Source organism: Leptonychotes weddellii, chromosome 2, assembly GCF_054177405.1.
Source record: "Leptonychotes weddellii isolate Sample4059 chromosome 2, ASM5417740v2, whole genome shotgun sequence".
NCBI lineage: Eukaryota > Metazoa > Chordata > Mammalia > Carnivora > Phocidae > Leptonychotes > Leptonychotes weddellii.
This window is the reverse complement of record NC_138370.1, coordinates 95,093,914-95,109,071: the sequence shown is the minus strand read 5'-3', so window position 1 is coordinate 95,109,071 and position 15,158 is coordinate 95,093,914. Positions and strand designations below refer to the sequence as shown.

The 15,158-nt window shown below is 34.7% G+C and overlaps 1 long non-coding RNA gene across 2 annotated transcripts in view; it reads right to left on the bottom strand.

Moving 5' to 3' along the window:
* LOC145720132 (uncharacterized) overlaps window positions 1-15,158 on the bottom strand; it is a 361,125-nt gene that overhangs the window by 77,403 nt on the left and 268,564 nt on the right. Inside the window, exon 5 of one of the 2 annotated variants that reach the window (XR_014142901.1) lies at window positions 12,798-13,376. The exons of the other annotated variant lie outside the window; for it this stretch is intronic. This is a non-coding gene — a long non-coding RNA (uncharacterized LOC145720132). Of the gene's footprint in view, window positions 1-12,797; window positions 13,377-15,158 lie in introns of those variants that run through there. 2 annotated transcript variants of the gene reach the window in all.

The following is a 15,158-nucleotide window of genomic DNA, read 5'->3' as shown; positions in this document are numbered from 1 at the left end:
CATATGAAAAAAATGAGACACAGAAAAGTGAAGGAATTTTTTTCAAGGCCACACAGCTAGGAAGCAGCAGAGCTGGGATTTAAACCCAGATACTCTGGCTTCTCAAATGATAAGTCGTCATTTTGGCCTACTGCGTTTTCCCATACTTCATGGACTAAAGAGATCTGCAACCTCCCAATTGATGTACAAATTAAGTACAGGCAATTTTCCCTTGAGTTTAAGACTCAACAAGTTGTTCCAGATCTACTATTCCTGCTTCATTTATTACTCTATTTCATGAGTTTTAATTATAGTCAAGGGAAATTGGATATTCTCTGTTTCTAATACCTAAATCTCTTTTATCATATATTTATGATATCATCTGTGTTCAGGCTTTCCCCAAGTACCCCAAGCACATGTATATGCATTTTATTACACAATAATTATTTATTGAACACCTATCATATTCCCAGTACTTGGTAGACACTAGACATACTATGATAAACATGAGTCAAGTTCTTCATCCTCAATGGAGCTTATATTCTAGTGTCAAAGACTAGATGGTTATATAAGATGAATACATATCTCAGACAATGCCAAAAATATAAATATCGAGGGGTAAGAGAGAGTAACTGGAGAAGAGGCGATGGCATCATAGTGGAAATCTGAAGGATGAGAAGAGATATCTGAGCAAATGGCCCAGGAGAGGCATTCTAAGAGATAAGGGAAGTTATTAAAAGTCTTAAGCAGGAAAGTGATTGGTTGAGCTCTGGAAATGAGATGATGTTGCTATGGATGGATGGTAGCAGTGATGACAAGAACTACAGAAACTCAGTCAGGATTGGATGGGTGATGCTGACACAGGGGGTGAGGGGAAACAAAAAATAAAAAGGATACCTCCTAAATTTGGGACTTGAGCAACTAGAAAAATGCTGGTACCATTTATCATGATGTGAAAAGCTGAATACATGGGAGAAAACTCCAAGACTTCCATTTTAGACATAAATTAGAAATTCCTAATCAACATCCAGGTGAAAATACAGGTGAGATATAGAAGTAGGTACGATATAGAAGTATATAGATCATAATCTGTCCACAAAGTGTTTCTGAGTCTTGCCACCATCAATAAGATGTGATATTTGGATTCTCTGAGCTCTCACCAACTTTGGCTTTTCTTTTGCCATTTATCACATGAAATCTTCTGAAAAATATTCTGGCATGCATGGGAATTTCTGTTTGATTATGCTTAAGATATACAGACAAATAAAAAATGCTGAAGCTTTTCCTGTCTAAATCTTACAAGTTAACCTCCATCTATTAGCACCCAGGAGATGTGAGTTGTCCTTAGCCAGTTATTTGTTATATCCCTCTCCTAGATAAAGCTCATTGTTGTTTGTATTTATATTTCTTGCAGCTCCAATGACAATCATTTGTACAAAAATATTGTTTAATAATGTCATTATTGATGTAAATGAGTATCTGTCAAAATTTTTTAAAATACTTTTGCTTATTTTTCTTACAGGGTACATATGTTTAGATAAACATCATTCATTAATGCTATTCAAGGGCAAGAAATGACTGGCTAACAAGTTCTGAAGAGATATTGTACTCTGGGAACAAAAAATTAATACCATCCCTGCTAAAGAATAAACAGAACGAAAATCCCTTTGTGAAATTATTTGATAATTTATAAGCATCTGTAAAGGATATCAAAAGAAAGAAGCAAATGTTATCAGAGAATTTTGCAAATTCATAAGTAGGCTTAAATTACTGTATGACAGAATTCACTTGATATTTTAAAAACACTTTGTCTTTCTATAGACATACCTTGGGAAATTTTCCATATATTAAGTCCATACATTTCACTTCAGCTGAATAGTAACATCCATTGAAATATTTTATCATCCATATGTAATTATGTAAATAAATAAAAGCATTCTTTTCCTTTCTCTGTTGTCACTTTTCATTTCTTTGCTATTTTTTCTTCCTTCCTTTCTCTCTTTCTTTTCCTTTTTAAAGTGAAAATTTTTTCAAAGTTGTTCTAGAAGTTGTACTGCTTTTAGGATTAATTATATAATACAGGGCTGAATTTAAAATTGATTTTAAAATCTCTGCCAAAGTGTCTCTCTGTATTTTAAATTATTACCCAAGCTCTAGGTTGAAATATTGGAAAGGTGATAAAAGTTACCTACTTACTCTTTAAGATTATTGCTTTTAAAAATTACTAGTGTTTGACTTCACATGATGTTATATTTTAACACATGACTCCTTAGAAAGATTTATAGTTTTGACATACTCAGCTCAATACTTAAGCTCAATACAGTACTACTGTTTTATATCAGTAACTATTGAGCATATTTATGATCAGTACCTATGGTGTGCTGTACTAAGTCTCATTGGAATATTTAGAACAATTGTTATGGAACTATTAGTACTAATCATAATTTTCAACATGAATTGATAGAATAGAAACAGATTTGTGGTCGTTATGACCTCTCCAACAAGAATGCCTTTTCTTATCTGAACGCATATCCCCCTATCCAGTTTAATCCCTTAAAACAAAAGCCTAAACTTGAGCATCTGTCAATACTATTTCTTCACCCAGCTGTGTATACTAATATATGTGAGGTGACCCTTTGAATATAATAATCTTATATTCCCACTGCATTCCCAGTCCTGTTACACAGCATCCAGCTGGATATTTCCCCACATAATTATGTACATTCACTCTTCTTGAAGACATGAGAAGCCAGTTGGGTTATTACCTGGTTATTGACAATAATAGTGATGATACTTAAAAACATTATATGTAGGGGCACCTGGGTGGCTCAGTCGTTAAGCGTCTGCCTTTGGCTCAGGTCATGATCCCAGGCTCCTGGGATCGAGCCCCACATCGGGCTCCCTGCTCAGCAGGAAGCCTGCTTCTCCCTCTCCCACTCCCCCTGCTTGTGCTCTCTCTCTCACTATGTCTCTCTGTGTCAAATAAATAAATAAAATCTTAAAAAAAAACATTATATGTAAAGATCACAATATTGCATATATAAAATAATATACATGAATTCTCAACCATCCTCGAATTAGACACTATTACATCTATTTGTGAAGTGAGAAAACTGAAGTTCAGTGGGCCAAATCTTCCTCCCTCAAGTCAAACAACCAAGAAGTGGTAAAGCCAAGACTCCTATCCAGGCTTTTAATTGCACATATTTTCACCACACAATACCCTAACATTCAGTACAAGCTCAGTTTATGATATTGACCAAGAGAATCAGAAGTTGCATATCAAAAATTTAAAACTTAACAGTTTGAGGGATTCATGTGATTAATGTCATTTCAAGAAGTAGCAAATTTTTTTGTTGGCAAAAGGATGAATTGAAATAGAATTTTGAAATACTAGAAGTATTTTAAAGAGGTATCTGAAATGATATTTCTACTGCTTTAAACTCAAAATATTTTTTTTCTTCTGTACCTAAAAACAAGAACAAAGTATTTCAGGAATTTTCATTTTGAGAAAGGACTCTTACAGATATCTTCATGTAAGTACAAATATAGCACAGGTCATGAGATGAAAATTAATCCCATGGGCTGGGGCCAAAGTTTCCAGAGGCAATAAGTTTTCATTTATGTAGGAGGACTGATTTTCTTCCCAACCATATCATACAGCTTTCTTAAAACAAATAGTGCCCAAGTTACGTTGTACTCACTCCTACTTACTTTTAGTAACATCCCTTGAAAGTCTCAGGAGTTTGTAAGAACAAATACCTTATTTAGAAAAGGCATATCATGAGCAGAACTTATGATTACATCTCAGTAAATGTGGAGGGTTTTCCTACCCATTCAGTTCCTTATTCTTAATGTATGTTTCTTCTCTTTATATATTTTACATATATTCTTATTGTATCTCAGCAAATAAAAATGTGATATTAGAACAGCAAAAGCCATATAAACTATTTGTAGAGTTAATGGTACATAATATTAAAGATAAGAGGAAGTTAATTCACAAAAATGCCTTCTCATTTCAATTAGTACTTTCTACTGTGAACAGTGCTGTAAGCAATAAAGGAAAAAAGAATGTGTGGCTAAATCGGCTTCAGCAAAATCTTTGATGATAACTAAACATCAATCCAGTGTGACTAAGCAGACTGACAGTCTTGAGTTTGTAAATAGAAGATAAAACTTAAAAATATGTCTCTTGGTTGGAATCTTATTCAGGAAGAATCAATGCAGCATGAAGACTTAAAAGATAAGATGCAAGAACAATCTCTTTTTCTTGTAAAAGATGAATTCAGCAATTTTAGGAATGTGCTAGACTTAAAAAGTGTTAATGTGATGAAGTTGCCTGAGCTGAGGCTTGGTCAGCCAACTATGTTATAGAAGTTTGGCTTTTCCTGATGAAGGAAAAATATTTACATGTAATATGACTAAACATACATGTATATTTTATATACCCATGCATATATGAATAGTGAGATAATAACAGTGCTTATTTCAAATTAAGGTGCCAGTATTTGCTACATATATCATATAAAAAATATTTAGAGTAATATACTCTATCCTAAATATCTATATCTATATATTCTATCCTGATATTTATATGTGTGTATGTGTACCTAAATGTGTGTGTACATTCATATGTATATATACATACAAAAATACATATATACATATATATGCACACACACAGTGAGAATGATGTATTTAACATAACCCTTAATGTAACTCAAGTACTTCTGTATATGACAACTCCTTGTGACACCCACATTTTGTTACCAGTCATCATCCTCAGAATGAATGTCATTTGGATGTTCTTCCTGAATTCTTTTCCCTATGCTGATATGGTTTATCATATCATTATGAGTTTGATTTTAAACCTTCATCATAGTCATATAATCCATCTCTCTGGGGAAAAAAAATATTTTTTCACAAAGGTGACTAACCCATTAATTTTAAGAATGTATTTTAAGAATATTCACACAGCAATGACCGAATTGGGGGGGTAAAAAAGTGGTTCACACAGGTAAGATACCTATTGAGCTATCTCTTCTGAATTTTCTTGTATCTCAAACCTTTTTGGTTTTACATGGGCATCAGACTAGCCATTGTGAGGTGTGATTTCATTTATAGTCATACCACAGAATAAGATTACTTTCGTTGACTGTGAGATTAGAGCCTTCCCCATAAATGTGTATCTTATAGCTACTGTTAGGTGTCAGCAATCATAGCTTAAAACTGGAAGCAAACACACAGAAATCATCCAGTTGATTCAGGCTAGAGGCTCTTAGGTAAGTCACTCTTCATTTGCCCAAGTCAAGATAAGCAGTGTTAACATTCTCATTATTCATCAATAAAACAAGAAGGATGAAAAGAATGGGAGAGCACTAAATGTGATAAATGCCAAATAAAATGTTTGGAAAAAGTGAATGTAGAAGTCAGGTGGAGATTAAAATACAACATATCTTTGGGTCACTCAGTTAAAAGGGTGAGTACATTTATCAGAGAAATTGTATAGCATTTGGCAAACATGTTAATTATAGACCTAAGGGAATCCTGACACAAGTAATATAAACACCCAGTGCTTATCATATATCATCACTAAGTATTATAAACTATCCCCAGGAAAACCATGGGTTTTTATTTCCAGCATAAAAAATGTGAGAAATTTGGGGTCATGGTACCAGCCTGATGTGGAGAATTTTTAACCTAGTGGAACTCTTGTCAAGCACAACTTACAATAAATACTGAGATGAAAAGTTAAATCAAGAAAATATATATTTTATTTATACGCTGCACTACCTAAGGGGAAAAAAAATACAACTGGCATCTCTAATAAACAACAGACCAAGACAATATATCAAGAACATGACATTAGTTCTTTTAGAAAATAGCTAACAAAATATGTTGCATTGTTTTAGATTAAGGGAAACATGAATATAGTGGGGACATGTATGGATGTGCAACATGTGACATATTTAACTTAGTGAATACTAATATAAAAATACGTTGGCTTGGGGCGCCTGGGTGGCTCAGTCATTAAGCGTCTGCCTTCCACTCAGGTCATGATCCCAGGGTCCTGGGATCAAGCCCCGCATTGTGCTCCCTGCTCTGCAAGAAGCCTGCTTCTCCCTCTCCCACTCCCTGTGCTTGTGTTCCTTCTCTCGCTGTGTCTCTCTCTGTCAAATAAATAAATGAAATCTTTAAAAAAAATATGTTGGCTTCACTACAGACTCATCAACAATACTCTGTACTGTAGGCAAGCCATCCACCGTTTTTGCTTGCACACTGCGAAATAACCCAACCTCAGAAGAACTGAGAAGAGAAGAGAAGAAAAATATAGCCATAGGGTTCCTTCTTGGCACACTTAATAAGGCAAGAAGGAAAAAGTTACTAAAACTTTAAATAAGTTAAAGTAGTATAGCACGGCCATTAACTATCAGAAAATATAAGTAACCAACCAATCACTCTGATGTACAGCAAACTGTGGGTGTCATGTAGACCACGATAAAACAAAACAGAATGAATAAGACCTATAAAGAATGGCCACCCAGTTTAAAATTACAAATGAAATTTGGATTTAAAAATAATCTCTGTCATAAGTGTGATTTTACATTGTTATCCAACAATGTAGAGTTAAGCATTTCAACTTTAGATCTAAAATCTGCATCTTTAAAATGGTAGCACTGCATAGAGGCAGGTTTGCTGTTGCAAAGCACTTGAAACTTCAGCATCCCTCACATTTATAAGCCCCTTCCAGGACCCCAAAGGTTATGTGATTTTGCAAAATATTCTAAAGTTAAATATTTTAGTCGAATTTTGCTAAGAAATCTGTCTCCTTCTCTACTCCAACTTTCTTTTCATTTCCATCCTTTCATTTTGGGTGACAATAGAGTAGCCAAGGACATTTATGAGATCCAGCTAAGGGGAAATTATTTGGAAAAACATTTAATTTAGATTTACTGGAGTACAGTTTTGGGATTTACAGTGATTTCTGTGTATAATTAAGTTATTGCTAGCCATAAATGGCTCCCACAAGTCTTTCTACCAACATATGACAGAGCCAGAGGTGGTACTATGATATGAACATGTCTTTGAAGGCCTAGCTGGAAGTATATGTGGAGCAGAGAAAGAAAGAGAGAAAGGAAAAAAAGATGAGGGAGGGAAGGAAGGAAGGAAGGAAGGAAGGAAGGAAGGAAGGAAAGAAAGAAAGAAAGAAAGAAAGAAAGAAAGAAAGAAAGAAAGAAAGAAAGAAAGAAAGAAAGAAAGAAAGAAAGGTGGGGCACCTGGGTGGCTCAGTCGTTAAGCGTCTGCCTTCGGCTCAGGTCATGGTCCCAGGGTCCTGGGATTGAGCCCTGCATCAGGCTCCCTGCTCAGTGGACAGCCTGCTTCTCCCTCTCCCACTCTCCCTGCTTGTGTTCCTTCTCTTGCTGTGTCTCTCTCTGTCAAATAAATAAATAAAATCTTTAAAAAAAAAAAAAAGAAAGAAAGAAAGGAAAGGAAAGGAAAGAGAGGGAGGGAGGAAGGGTGAGAGAGAGAGAAAGAAAAAGGAAGAAAAAAGAAAGAAATGAATAATGAATGACTGGAGCCAGAAACTAACCTTTGGATAGTTTTCCAATCACCAAACATGTAAAGTTATAAGTGAAAAATTTGCTTCTCATCAATGCCTAGACAATATGTAACCTCTCCCTTATCAGGAAAGAAATACACTGAATAATGCAATATATAAACCATAAATGCACCAAATATTTTATTTATTTATGGGAGTTACATTAGAATTTTACCAGAAATCCTGTCTCTGTAGAACACAAGCCCAACAGTACTGCTTCAACTAATATGTTTATGAGTAAAATCACTCACTTTTTGCATGTCAACATATTGGGTCATGTCTAAGTGTATAGACTTATCATGGCCTAATGAAGTCTGAAGTTTCCAGATGAAAAGACACCCAAAATTTCTACATAGGCAACAAGCCAATGTGAAGAAACGATTGTTCAGTGACAAAATTGCTCACATATTCATTGATCAAGCAATGCACGCAGTATCACAGTGTTTGGTTACATTACAAGTACCTTGAGACTCCTGATTTTGACACAATTGAAGGGTAATTTGTTTAAGTCATCCTAAATTTAGTAATGAAAACAACTTTGAAAATTCTGATTAAAATGAGTAGAATATGAACTAAAATGATAAAATGAAAAATAAATAAATAAATAAATAAATAAAATGATAAAATGAGCAAGGGAAGCAACAGAATTTATTCTGACATTGAGAAGTAAATTACTGCAAAAAATTAGACCACGCTAAAAGCAATAATTCATTGAAAGGAAGACACAAATTTTGAAAAGGAGTAACAACTAGACTCTTAGATTATTTGAAAATCCAATTAACGAAGTAGAGTAAATCTTATAAATACATTGGTAAAGACAATTTTTGCTAACTTGACACAAAATTTTGACATAAGCAAAATAACACAAAATTTATAATAACTCTTTACAAAAAGGACGTAGTAGAGAAAAAGTTAATGCAAAGAGTATTTAAGATTACTTATTGCATAAGTAACCTTGAAATACCATGAAATCTTATAGTCCATACATGAAAGAATGTTGATACTTTTCCCAAATTTGAGAATAAGCTTAAAAATTTACTTGACATTGCTAAAATGATTTGTGAAGCTGGAAGTTTTCAGATCCATCAATAAAAAAGTCCCAGAAATTTCCATCAACTATTCCAGAAGTTAGATTGAATTATTGTTCTATGTAAAGAAATTACAAAATCATTGTCATATGAAGAGGCAAAGAGTATGCAGTATATTTCCTGCAACAAAATTCAGGATAAAAAGTATTATAGAAGTATATCAGGCAGTTAATTATATAGATTTTCAAATGCTATATCTGCTAGCTTTTTAAAATGTTTACTTCTTGCTATTTCTTTCCTTATTCTAAATAATCACATCTAAATCTAAGTTTGTATTTTTAGTGTTATATTATTTTTCATTAGGAGGGCCCCTGAAATTGCATAATTTAGGTTTCACACATCATAAAACCTAGATTCACACCCAGAGTTCCTGGATTTGATATTATAAGAGATGAGTTCAGTTCTTAATTCAGTAATTTCCAGAAAAGGTGATATTAAATTATTACTCGGTATAATAAGAGTACCGTTGTTACAGAAAGTTGTGAAAATCAAATGAAATATATATATTGTAGCATACTATAATATATAAAGTTCTATAAAGTAAAGATGTTACTTTTACTATCATGCAACTGAATTTCCTTTTAAAATGATGATTGTTCTTCTTTGAATAGGACATGGAACTTCATCTATATTGAGGGACGATCAAGAAAAATTTGCCAAAACTACATGATTTAACTTAAGTGCATGGAAGACTTTCCCAACAGTGAAAAATTTTAAATGTGTTCATGAACTACTTTGGGAAATTATACAATCTCTTGAAATTAAATCTCTTTGAAGACCCAAAGTCAACGGTTCAAATTCTTCATGATCTAAATGAGCCTGTAATTTCCCTTAAAAAGATAAGTACTTAATTTTTTTATTAATATATAACATATTATTTGTTTCAGGGGTACAGGTCTGTGATTCATCAATCTTACACAATTCACAGCACTCACCATAGCACATACCCTCCCCAATGTCCATCACCCAGCCACTTTATCCTCCCACCCCCCTCCACTCCAGCAACCCTCAGTCTATTTCCTGAGATTAAGAGTCTCTTATTGTTTGTCTCCCTCTCTGGTTTCGTCTTGTTTCATTTTTCCCGCCCTTCCCCTATGATCTTCTGTCTTGTTTCTCAAATTACAAAGATGAGGACTTATTTTAAGAGATATCATATATTTTTCTTACTACTTTACTTACTATAAAATACAAGGCCATTTGGGGAAATTATAGAATAATAAAGGACAAAATCACCATCATTTATAACCTGGTGATTTAAACTTATATAGGAAATTACATTATGTATATAATATATAATTTATAAAAATATATAATATGTTATATATAATAATATATCATTTATATAATAACTTATATAAAGACACATACACATTAATAACTCTTGACCAAGTGATGGGTATTAAGGAGAACATGTGTTGGGATGAGCACTGGGTGTTATACTCAACTAATGAATCATTGAACACTGCAACAAGAACTTATGATTTACTATATGTTGGCTAACTGAACATGATGAAAAATAAAAAAAAAATAACTCTTGAAATATAAGTCAAAAATAAACTCATGATCTGACCATGTAAAATCCCAATCCTACACACTTTCTCATTATAGCCAGTGCGCTCTCTCATATCTCTATCTCAATTCTCATGTATCACCCACTTCATGTTTCATTTTTGTCTGATTCTATTCCTTTATTCTAGTGTCTTCATTAGCTCTCCATCATCAACATATTTTCATTTTAGACTTTAGATCACTTGTTATGAAATTCTCACCTGATGTGTATTTCCTAAAATGTGGAAAACCCAATAGCCTCCACTAATATGTGATAATTTAGTTTTATATTTATACCTGTTGTCACATAATCTGTCAGTTGTCTTACATCTTCTTAAATATGCATATTCATTTTCCAGCTGGACTGTAACTTATTTCAGATAAAGGTATATAAAACAATATTAGCTTCAACTACAATTAATACTACAATCTAAACTCACAATGGGCATCACAAGAAGTTTGTTCCTCACGTATATGAATTCTGGGGATAAAGGAACTGGTACAATGACTCTACCCCAGGAAGCCCTCAGGGACCCAGCTTCTAAAGCTGCTACATTACCAATTCCAAGGGGTACTATTCATAGGAGCCACGATGTGAATTGCAGCCTTCTGGGGTTTCTCCAGTCACTGCTCTAACACTCCTCAAGGTGGCCTCGTGCTTAGGCTCCAAGATGGCCTATACCCATGCTGTAGGGCAGCAAAATGAGAGAAGAAGACAAAGACTATGTTCATATCTCCAAAAGATATCCTAGAATCCACCATAGAACATGTTAGAGCATATGACCTCCACATGCCCATACTCATCTGGAAAGGGAGCTTGGAACTACATCTTGTGTTCTGGAAAGCCCTCTGTCTCTATAGGGAGAGAGAAGTGGGAGCAAATGAGGAAATAAAAATAAAGTAAGCTGCCATTGTGAGGAAGAAAACAAAGGAAAAGAGATTCTAAGACTGGGAAAGTTTTGTCCTGTTTTGCTTAGATTATATATACATCAATATAGAGGCTTACTGGAAAATAAACTCTTATGTGAGATATGTAAGTACACAGTAAACAGAAAATATGTATTTGTTTATCTCTTCATAAAGAAAAACAAAACTATTTAAAGGCATTCCTAATTTTTGGGTAATGCCAAGTTACACTTGCAAAGTAGAAGATGATGATTCCAAGGAAAATGTACGTAATTTTTAAAGTTTCCACTATGTCAATAATATTCCATTGTGGCCTAAGTGCTCAATACATGCCAGGTACTATTTGTAAACCAAAGACTTCTGAACATGTCATGATTAAAAATGTGTATTTCTACATTATGTAAACTGTGAAAATATCTCTTGGAAGGTGCTGGTGGGAAGGAGAAAAGACAGTAAAGAGTGAAAGAATGAAACTATGAACAGTTTTCATTCAAAGAGATGATTCAAAAAAGTGCTAGAGTATCTCAGACTTTATATATTCCAGCCGGTATGCAAAAAAACCCTCGCTTCAATTTCTTCACTAGGACCGGCATAAACATTAACTTACTGAAATGACATACCAACAAGACACAAAACAAGGTGCGTCCAGAGATGTTTTGAAGTGAACCTTGAACCAGAGTATAAAATAGTCTATCCAAGTTTAAATATTGCAGGGGAAAGAGAAAAGAAAAAATATGAATAAAATTTTCATTGACATTAAGAAATAAAGCATTCTATCCTTTCTATTCTGCTGCTCTCTTCACTATTCTAAAAAGGAACCTGAACCTAAAATTAGAATTGGAAAGGAATTTCAATGACCCTTTACCACAAGTGGCCCAACATGCACCTGTGAGACCCCTTTCCTGGGTTTGCAGACACGGGGGTGGGGCATGTTCATTGCAGCTTAGAACAGATGGAGCCAGTACAAGTAAAAAGTAATTTCTTATATAAGCTCAATGAATCTAAACCTGTCTGATGTTTTCCAAGGGTAATTTGGAATAGATTTAGATAGTTCCAAACCACAGTATTTGGGCTTTAGCGTGATCTTGTCTGGTAATGATTTAAATTTGATAACAAGCCAGAGTTCCAATTTTTTATCCCCTCTTCCCCCCAAATTGATGTAGCGAGCTCTGAATTTATCATGCACCAAAATCATTTTTATATTGGTGTCCTACCACTCTACAGATAGATCATATTTTCAATAAAAAGAAAAACTAATTTCATGTTCATATTTTCCATTGGTAGAACCCATAACAAATATTTAACTTTCTGATGGTTAACTTTCTACAAGCTTGTTCCAGTTAGTAGAAAGAAATGTGACTCTGTCTGTGGCTCACAAAAGCCCCATGCATGGCACAACACAATTTTGAGAAGATACAGATGGAAAGAGTTTATTCTCAGTGTGAAAAGCTATAATTTATTCTTCGGTAAATAAATAAATTAAAGATGATTCGCATTTGGATTTGACCAGAAACAAATGTGAAGGGCCTTCTCTAGTATACAATGGTAGCTTTAGCATCCTTTTATGTAAACACAACTTGAGCCAGCCATAGGCATTGGTATTTGGTGAATAATAAACAGTGGAGGGGCCTGATCCCTACTATTAGCCATTGGGAGTCTGTGACAATCTAGTAAATGTACCAGAGCCATGTGCGTGGCTCTGGTAAAATAGTTAATACGACATTCACATTGATAGAAATAGAGGATGACAGACTTTTTACTCTGAATGTCATCATATTATGTGAAAAAGGGAAGAAAGCATTGGTGAATGCAAGTCTTCCCAACTTTATTATCAACAATTCTATTTCTCCAATCCTTTCGCCAAATTTTCATGTAGCATGGCTTCAAATCTCCCCAACATCCTGGTCATGGATGTCTCCCTTAAAGTATAATGCCTAATACCCCAAACTGAAATTTAAGAGTTGAGCATAATCTGACCATTGCAGAATAGTTGATCTAGTACCAGTCTTTATCGAGATTTTACTTTTTTATTAATGCAGATACTATGGTAACTATCTGTAAAACACTAACAACAATAGTAATAACAATAAAAACAATAATAATCAATAAAAGAGAGAAAAACCCACAATCACACAAACTCACCAGACCTCGAGCTCCACATGAGACAGTAACTATGACTGATTCCACTACTTCTTCAGCATCCACATTCTGCCTGGCCGATGGTCAGTGCTCAATAAACATTTGCTGATTGAATCCTACTGAAGGATAACGGATTTGGATCAAATTATGATTATCAGAACTATCCGTATAACATCATAAGAAAATCAGAATTAGAAGTGATCTGTGGAGAAACATGCTTTCCAAGACAGTGGCAAGCTGAGGGCTGAGAAACTATTCAAAACACCTCTGTATAGAGTCTTATGTCTTCTCAAGGGGGCACATGGCCTTGCTAACACTGAGCCTGTTGCAAAATCCAGGAAAATCCAGTGTTTGTAAATCTTTCCTGAAATAGACACACCTGGTTTGTTAGTGTAAGGTGCTCCAAATGGTGAGTATAAAGAGATAAGAACGGAGTACCTCAGATCTGGCATTCGTAAGTCCCCATCATTGCTCTATGCATCAAGGGAACCTCAGGTGAGATTGATCCCATGAATTCCTGCTCTGTGTACTTACTACTTCCAATAAGAATTTACATCTTTATCTAAGTCAAAATCTTCATTTCCCTTATGCCCTGTGTGCATGTGCGCGTGTGCACATGTGCATGTCAGTTGTCTCTTCCTAAACACCTGACACTCACCAGAATTCATGTGGCTATAGATTTAAAAACAGGGATGCCTGGGTGGCTCATCTGTTAAGCGCCTGCCTTCTGCTCAAGTCATGATCCCAGAGTCCTGGGATTGAGCCCCATGTCTGGCTCCCTGTTCAGTGGGGAGCCTGCTTCTCCCTCCGCCTGCCACTCCCCCTGCTTCTCTTCTCTCTCTCTCTCTCTGACAAATAAATAAATAAAATCTTTTAAAAAAAAGTAAAAGACATATACCTAGTGACATGATACCATTAAAAAAAGATTTAAAGGGGCGCCTGGGTGGCTCAGTCGTTATGCGTCTGCCTTCGGCTCAGGTCATGATCCCAGGGTCCTGGGATTGAGCCCCGCATCAGGCTCTCTGCTCAGCAGGAAGCCTGCTCCTCCCTCTCCCACTCCCCCTGCTTGTGTTCCCTCTCTCGCTGTGTCTCTCTCTGTCAAATAAATAAATAAAATCTTTAAAAAAAAAAAGATTTAAAAACCAATTATATCAATAAGCATCAATATCTCCTGTAAATAAATTCAGGAGTCAAATAAAATTCAGAAACAAAAGTTATGATATTTTACCTTAAAAATGAGATATAGATAGAAAAAATGCTTAAATGTAAATAATGAAGAATAAAATGTGTTCATCTGAAGCCAGAATAAGGAAATCAGGATTTATAGTTGTGCTAACAAAATTCCACAAAATGCAAAAAGGTCTTTTGGTATTTATAAAAACAAAATTCTAACAATTATAAATATAGATGATAGATAGATAGATAGATAGATAGATAGATAGATAGATAGATGATAGATAGCAGAACATATGCTTTCCAAACTACATAAAGTTAAGTACACAGGGTTTCAGGACCACATATACAAGTAGAGATGGGTTTTCTTGAGTAAGTAAGGATGAGAGCCAACACTGCAGATCTTGTACAAGAAGCCAGAACTTTGAAACCAAAGTGTATCACAAATACAAGAACCAAAAGGAGCTGTCTCATCCAAGAAAAGAGAACTAGAGTTAGTGCACTTGAAAAAACAAATCTGCACATTGGCCCGGAAATGTAACACAGGTGTAGACCACATACTCTGGGCCATGAGTTGAAAAAGAATATCCACCCTTCCCAAAAATTGTGGAACTCAGATTCACACTTATTTATAAGGTACAGAAACCTGTGTAAAGAAGCAAACAACAGCATTGGTCAAAAACCAATTAATCCTGTAGAGATATGACAGAAGAAATCTTGGGTGG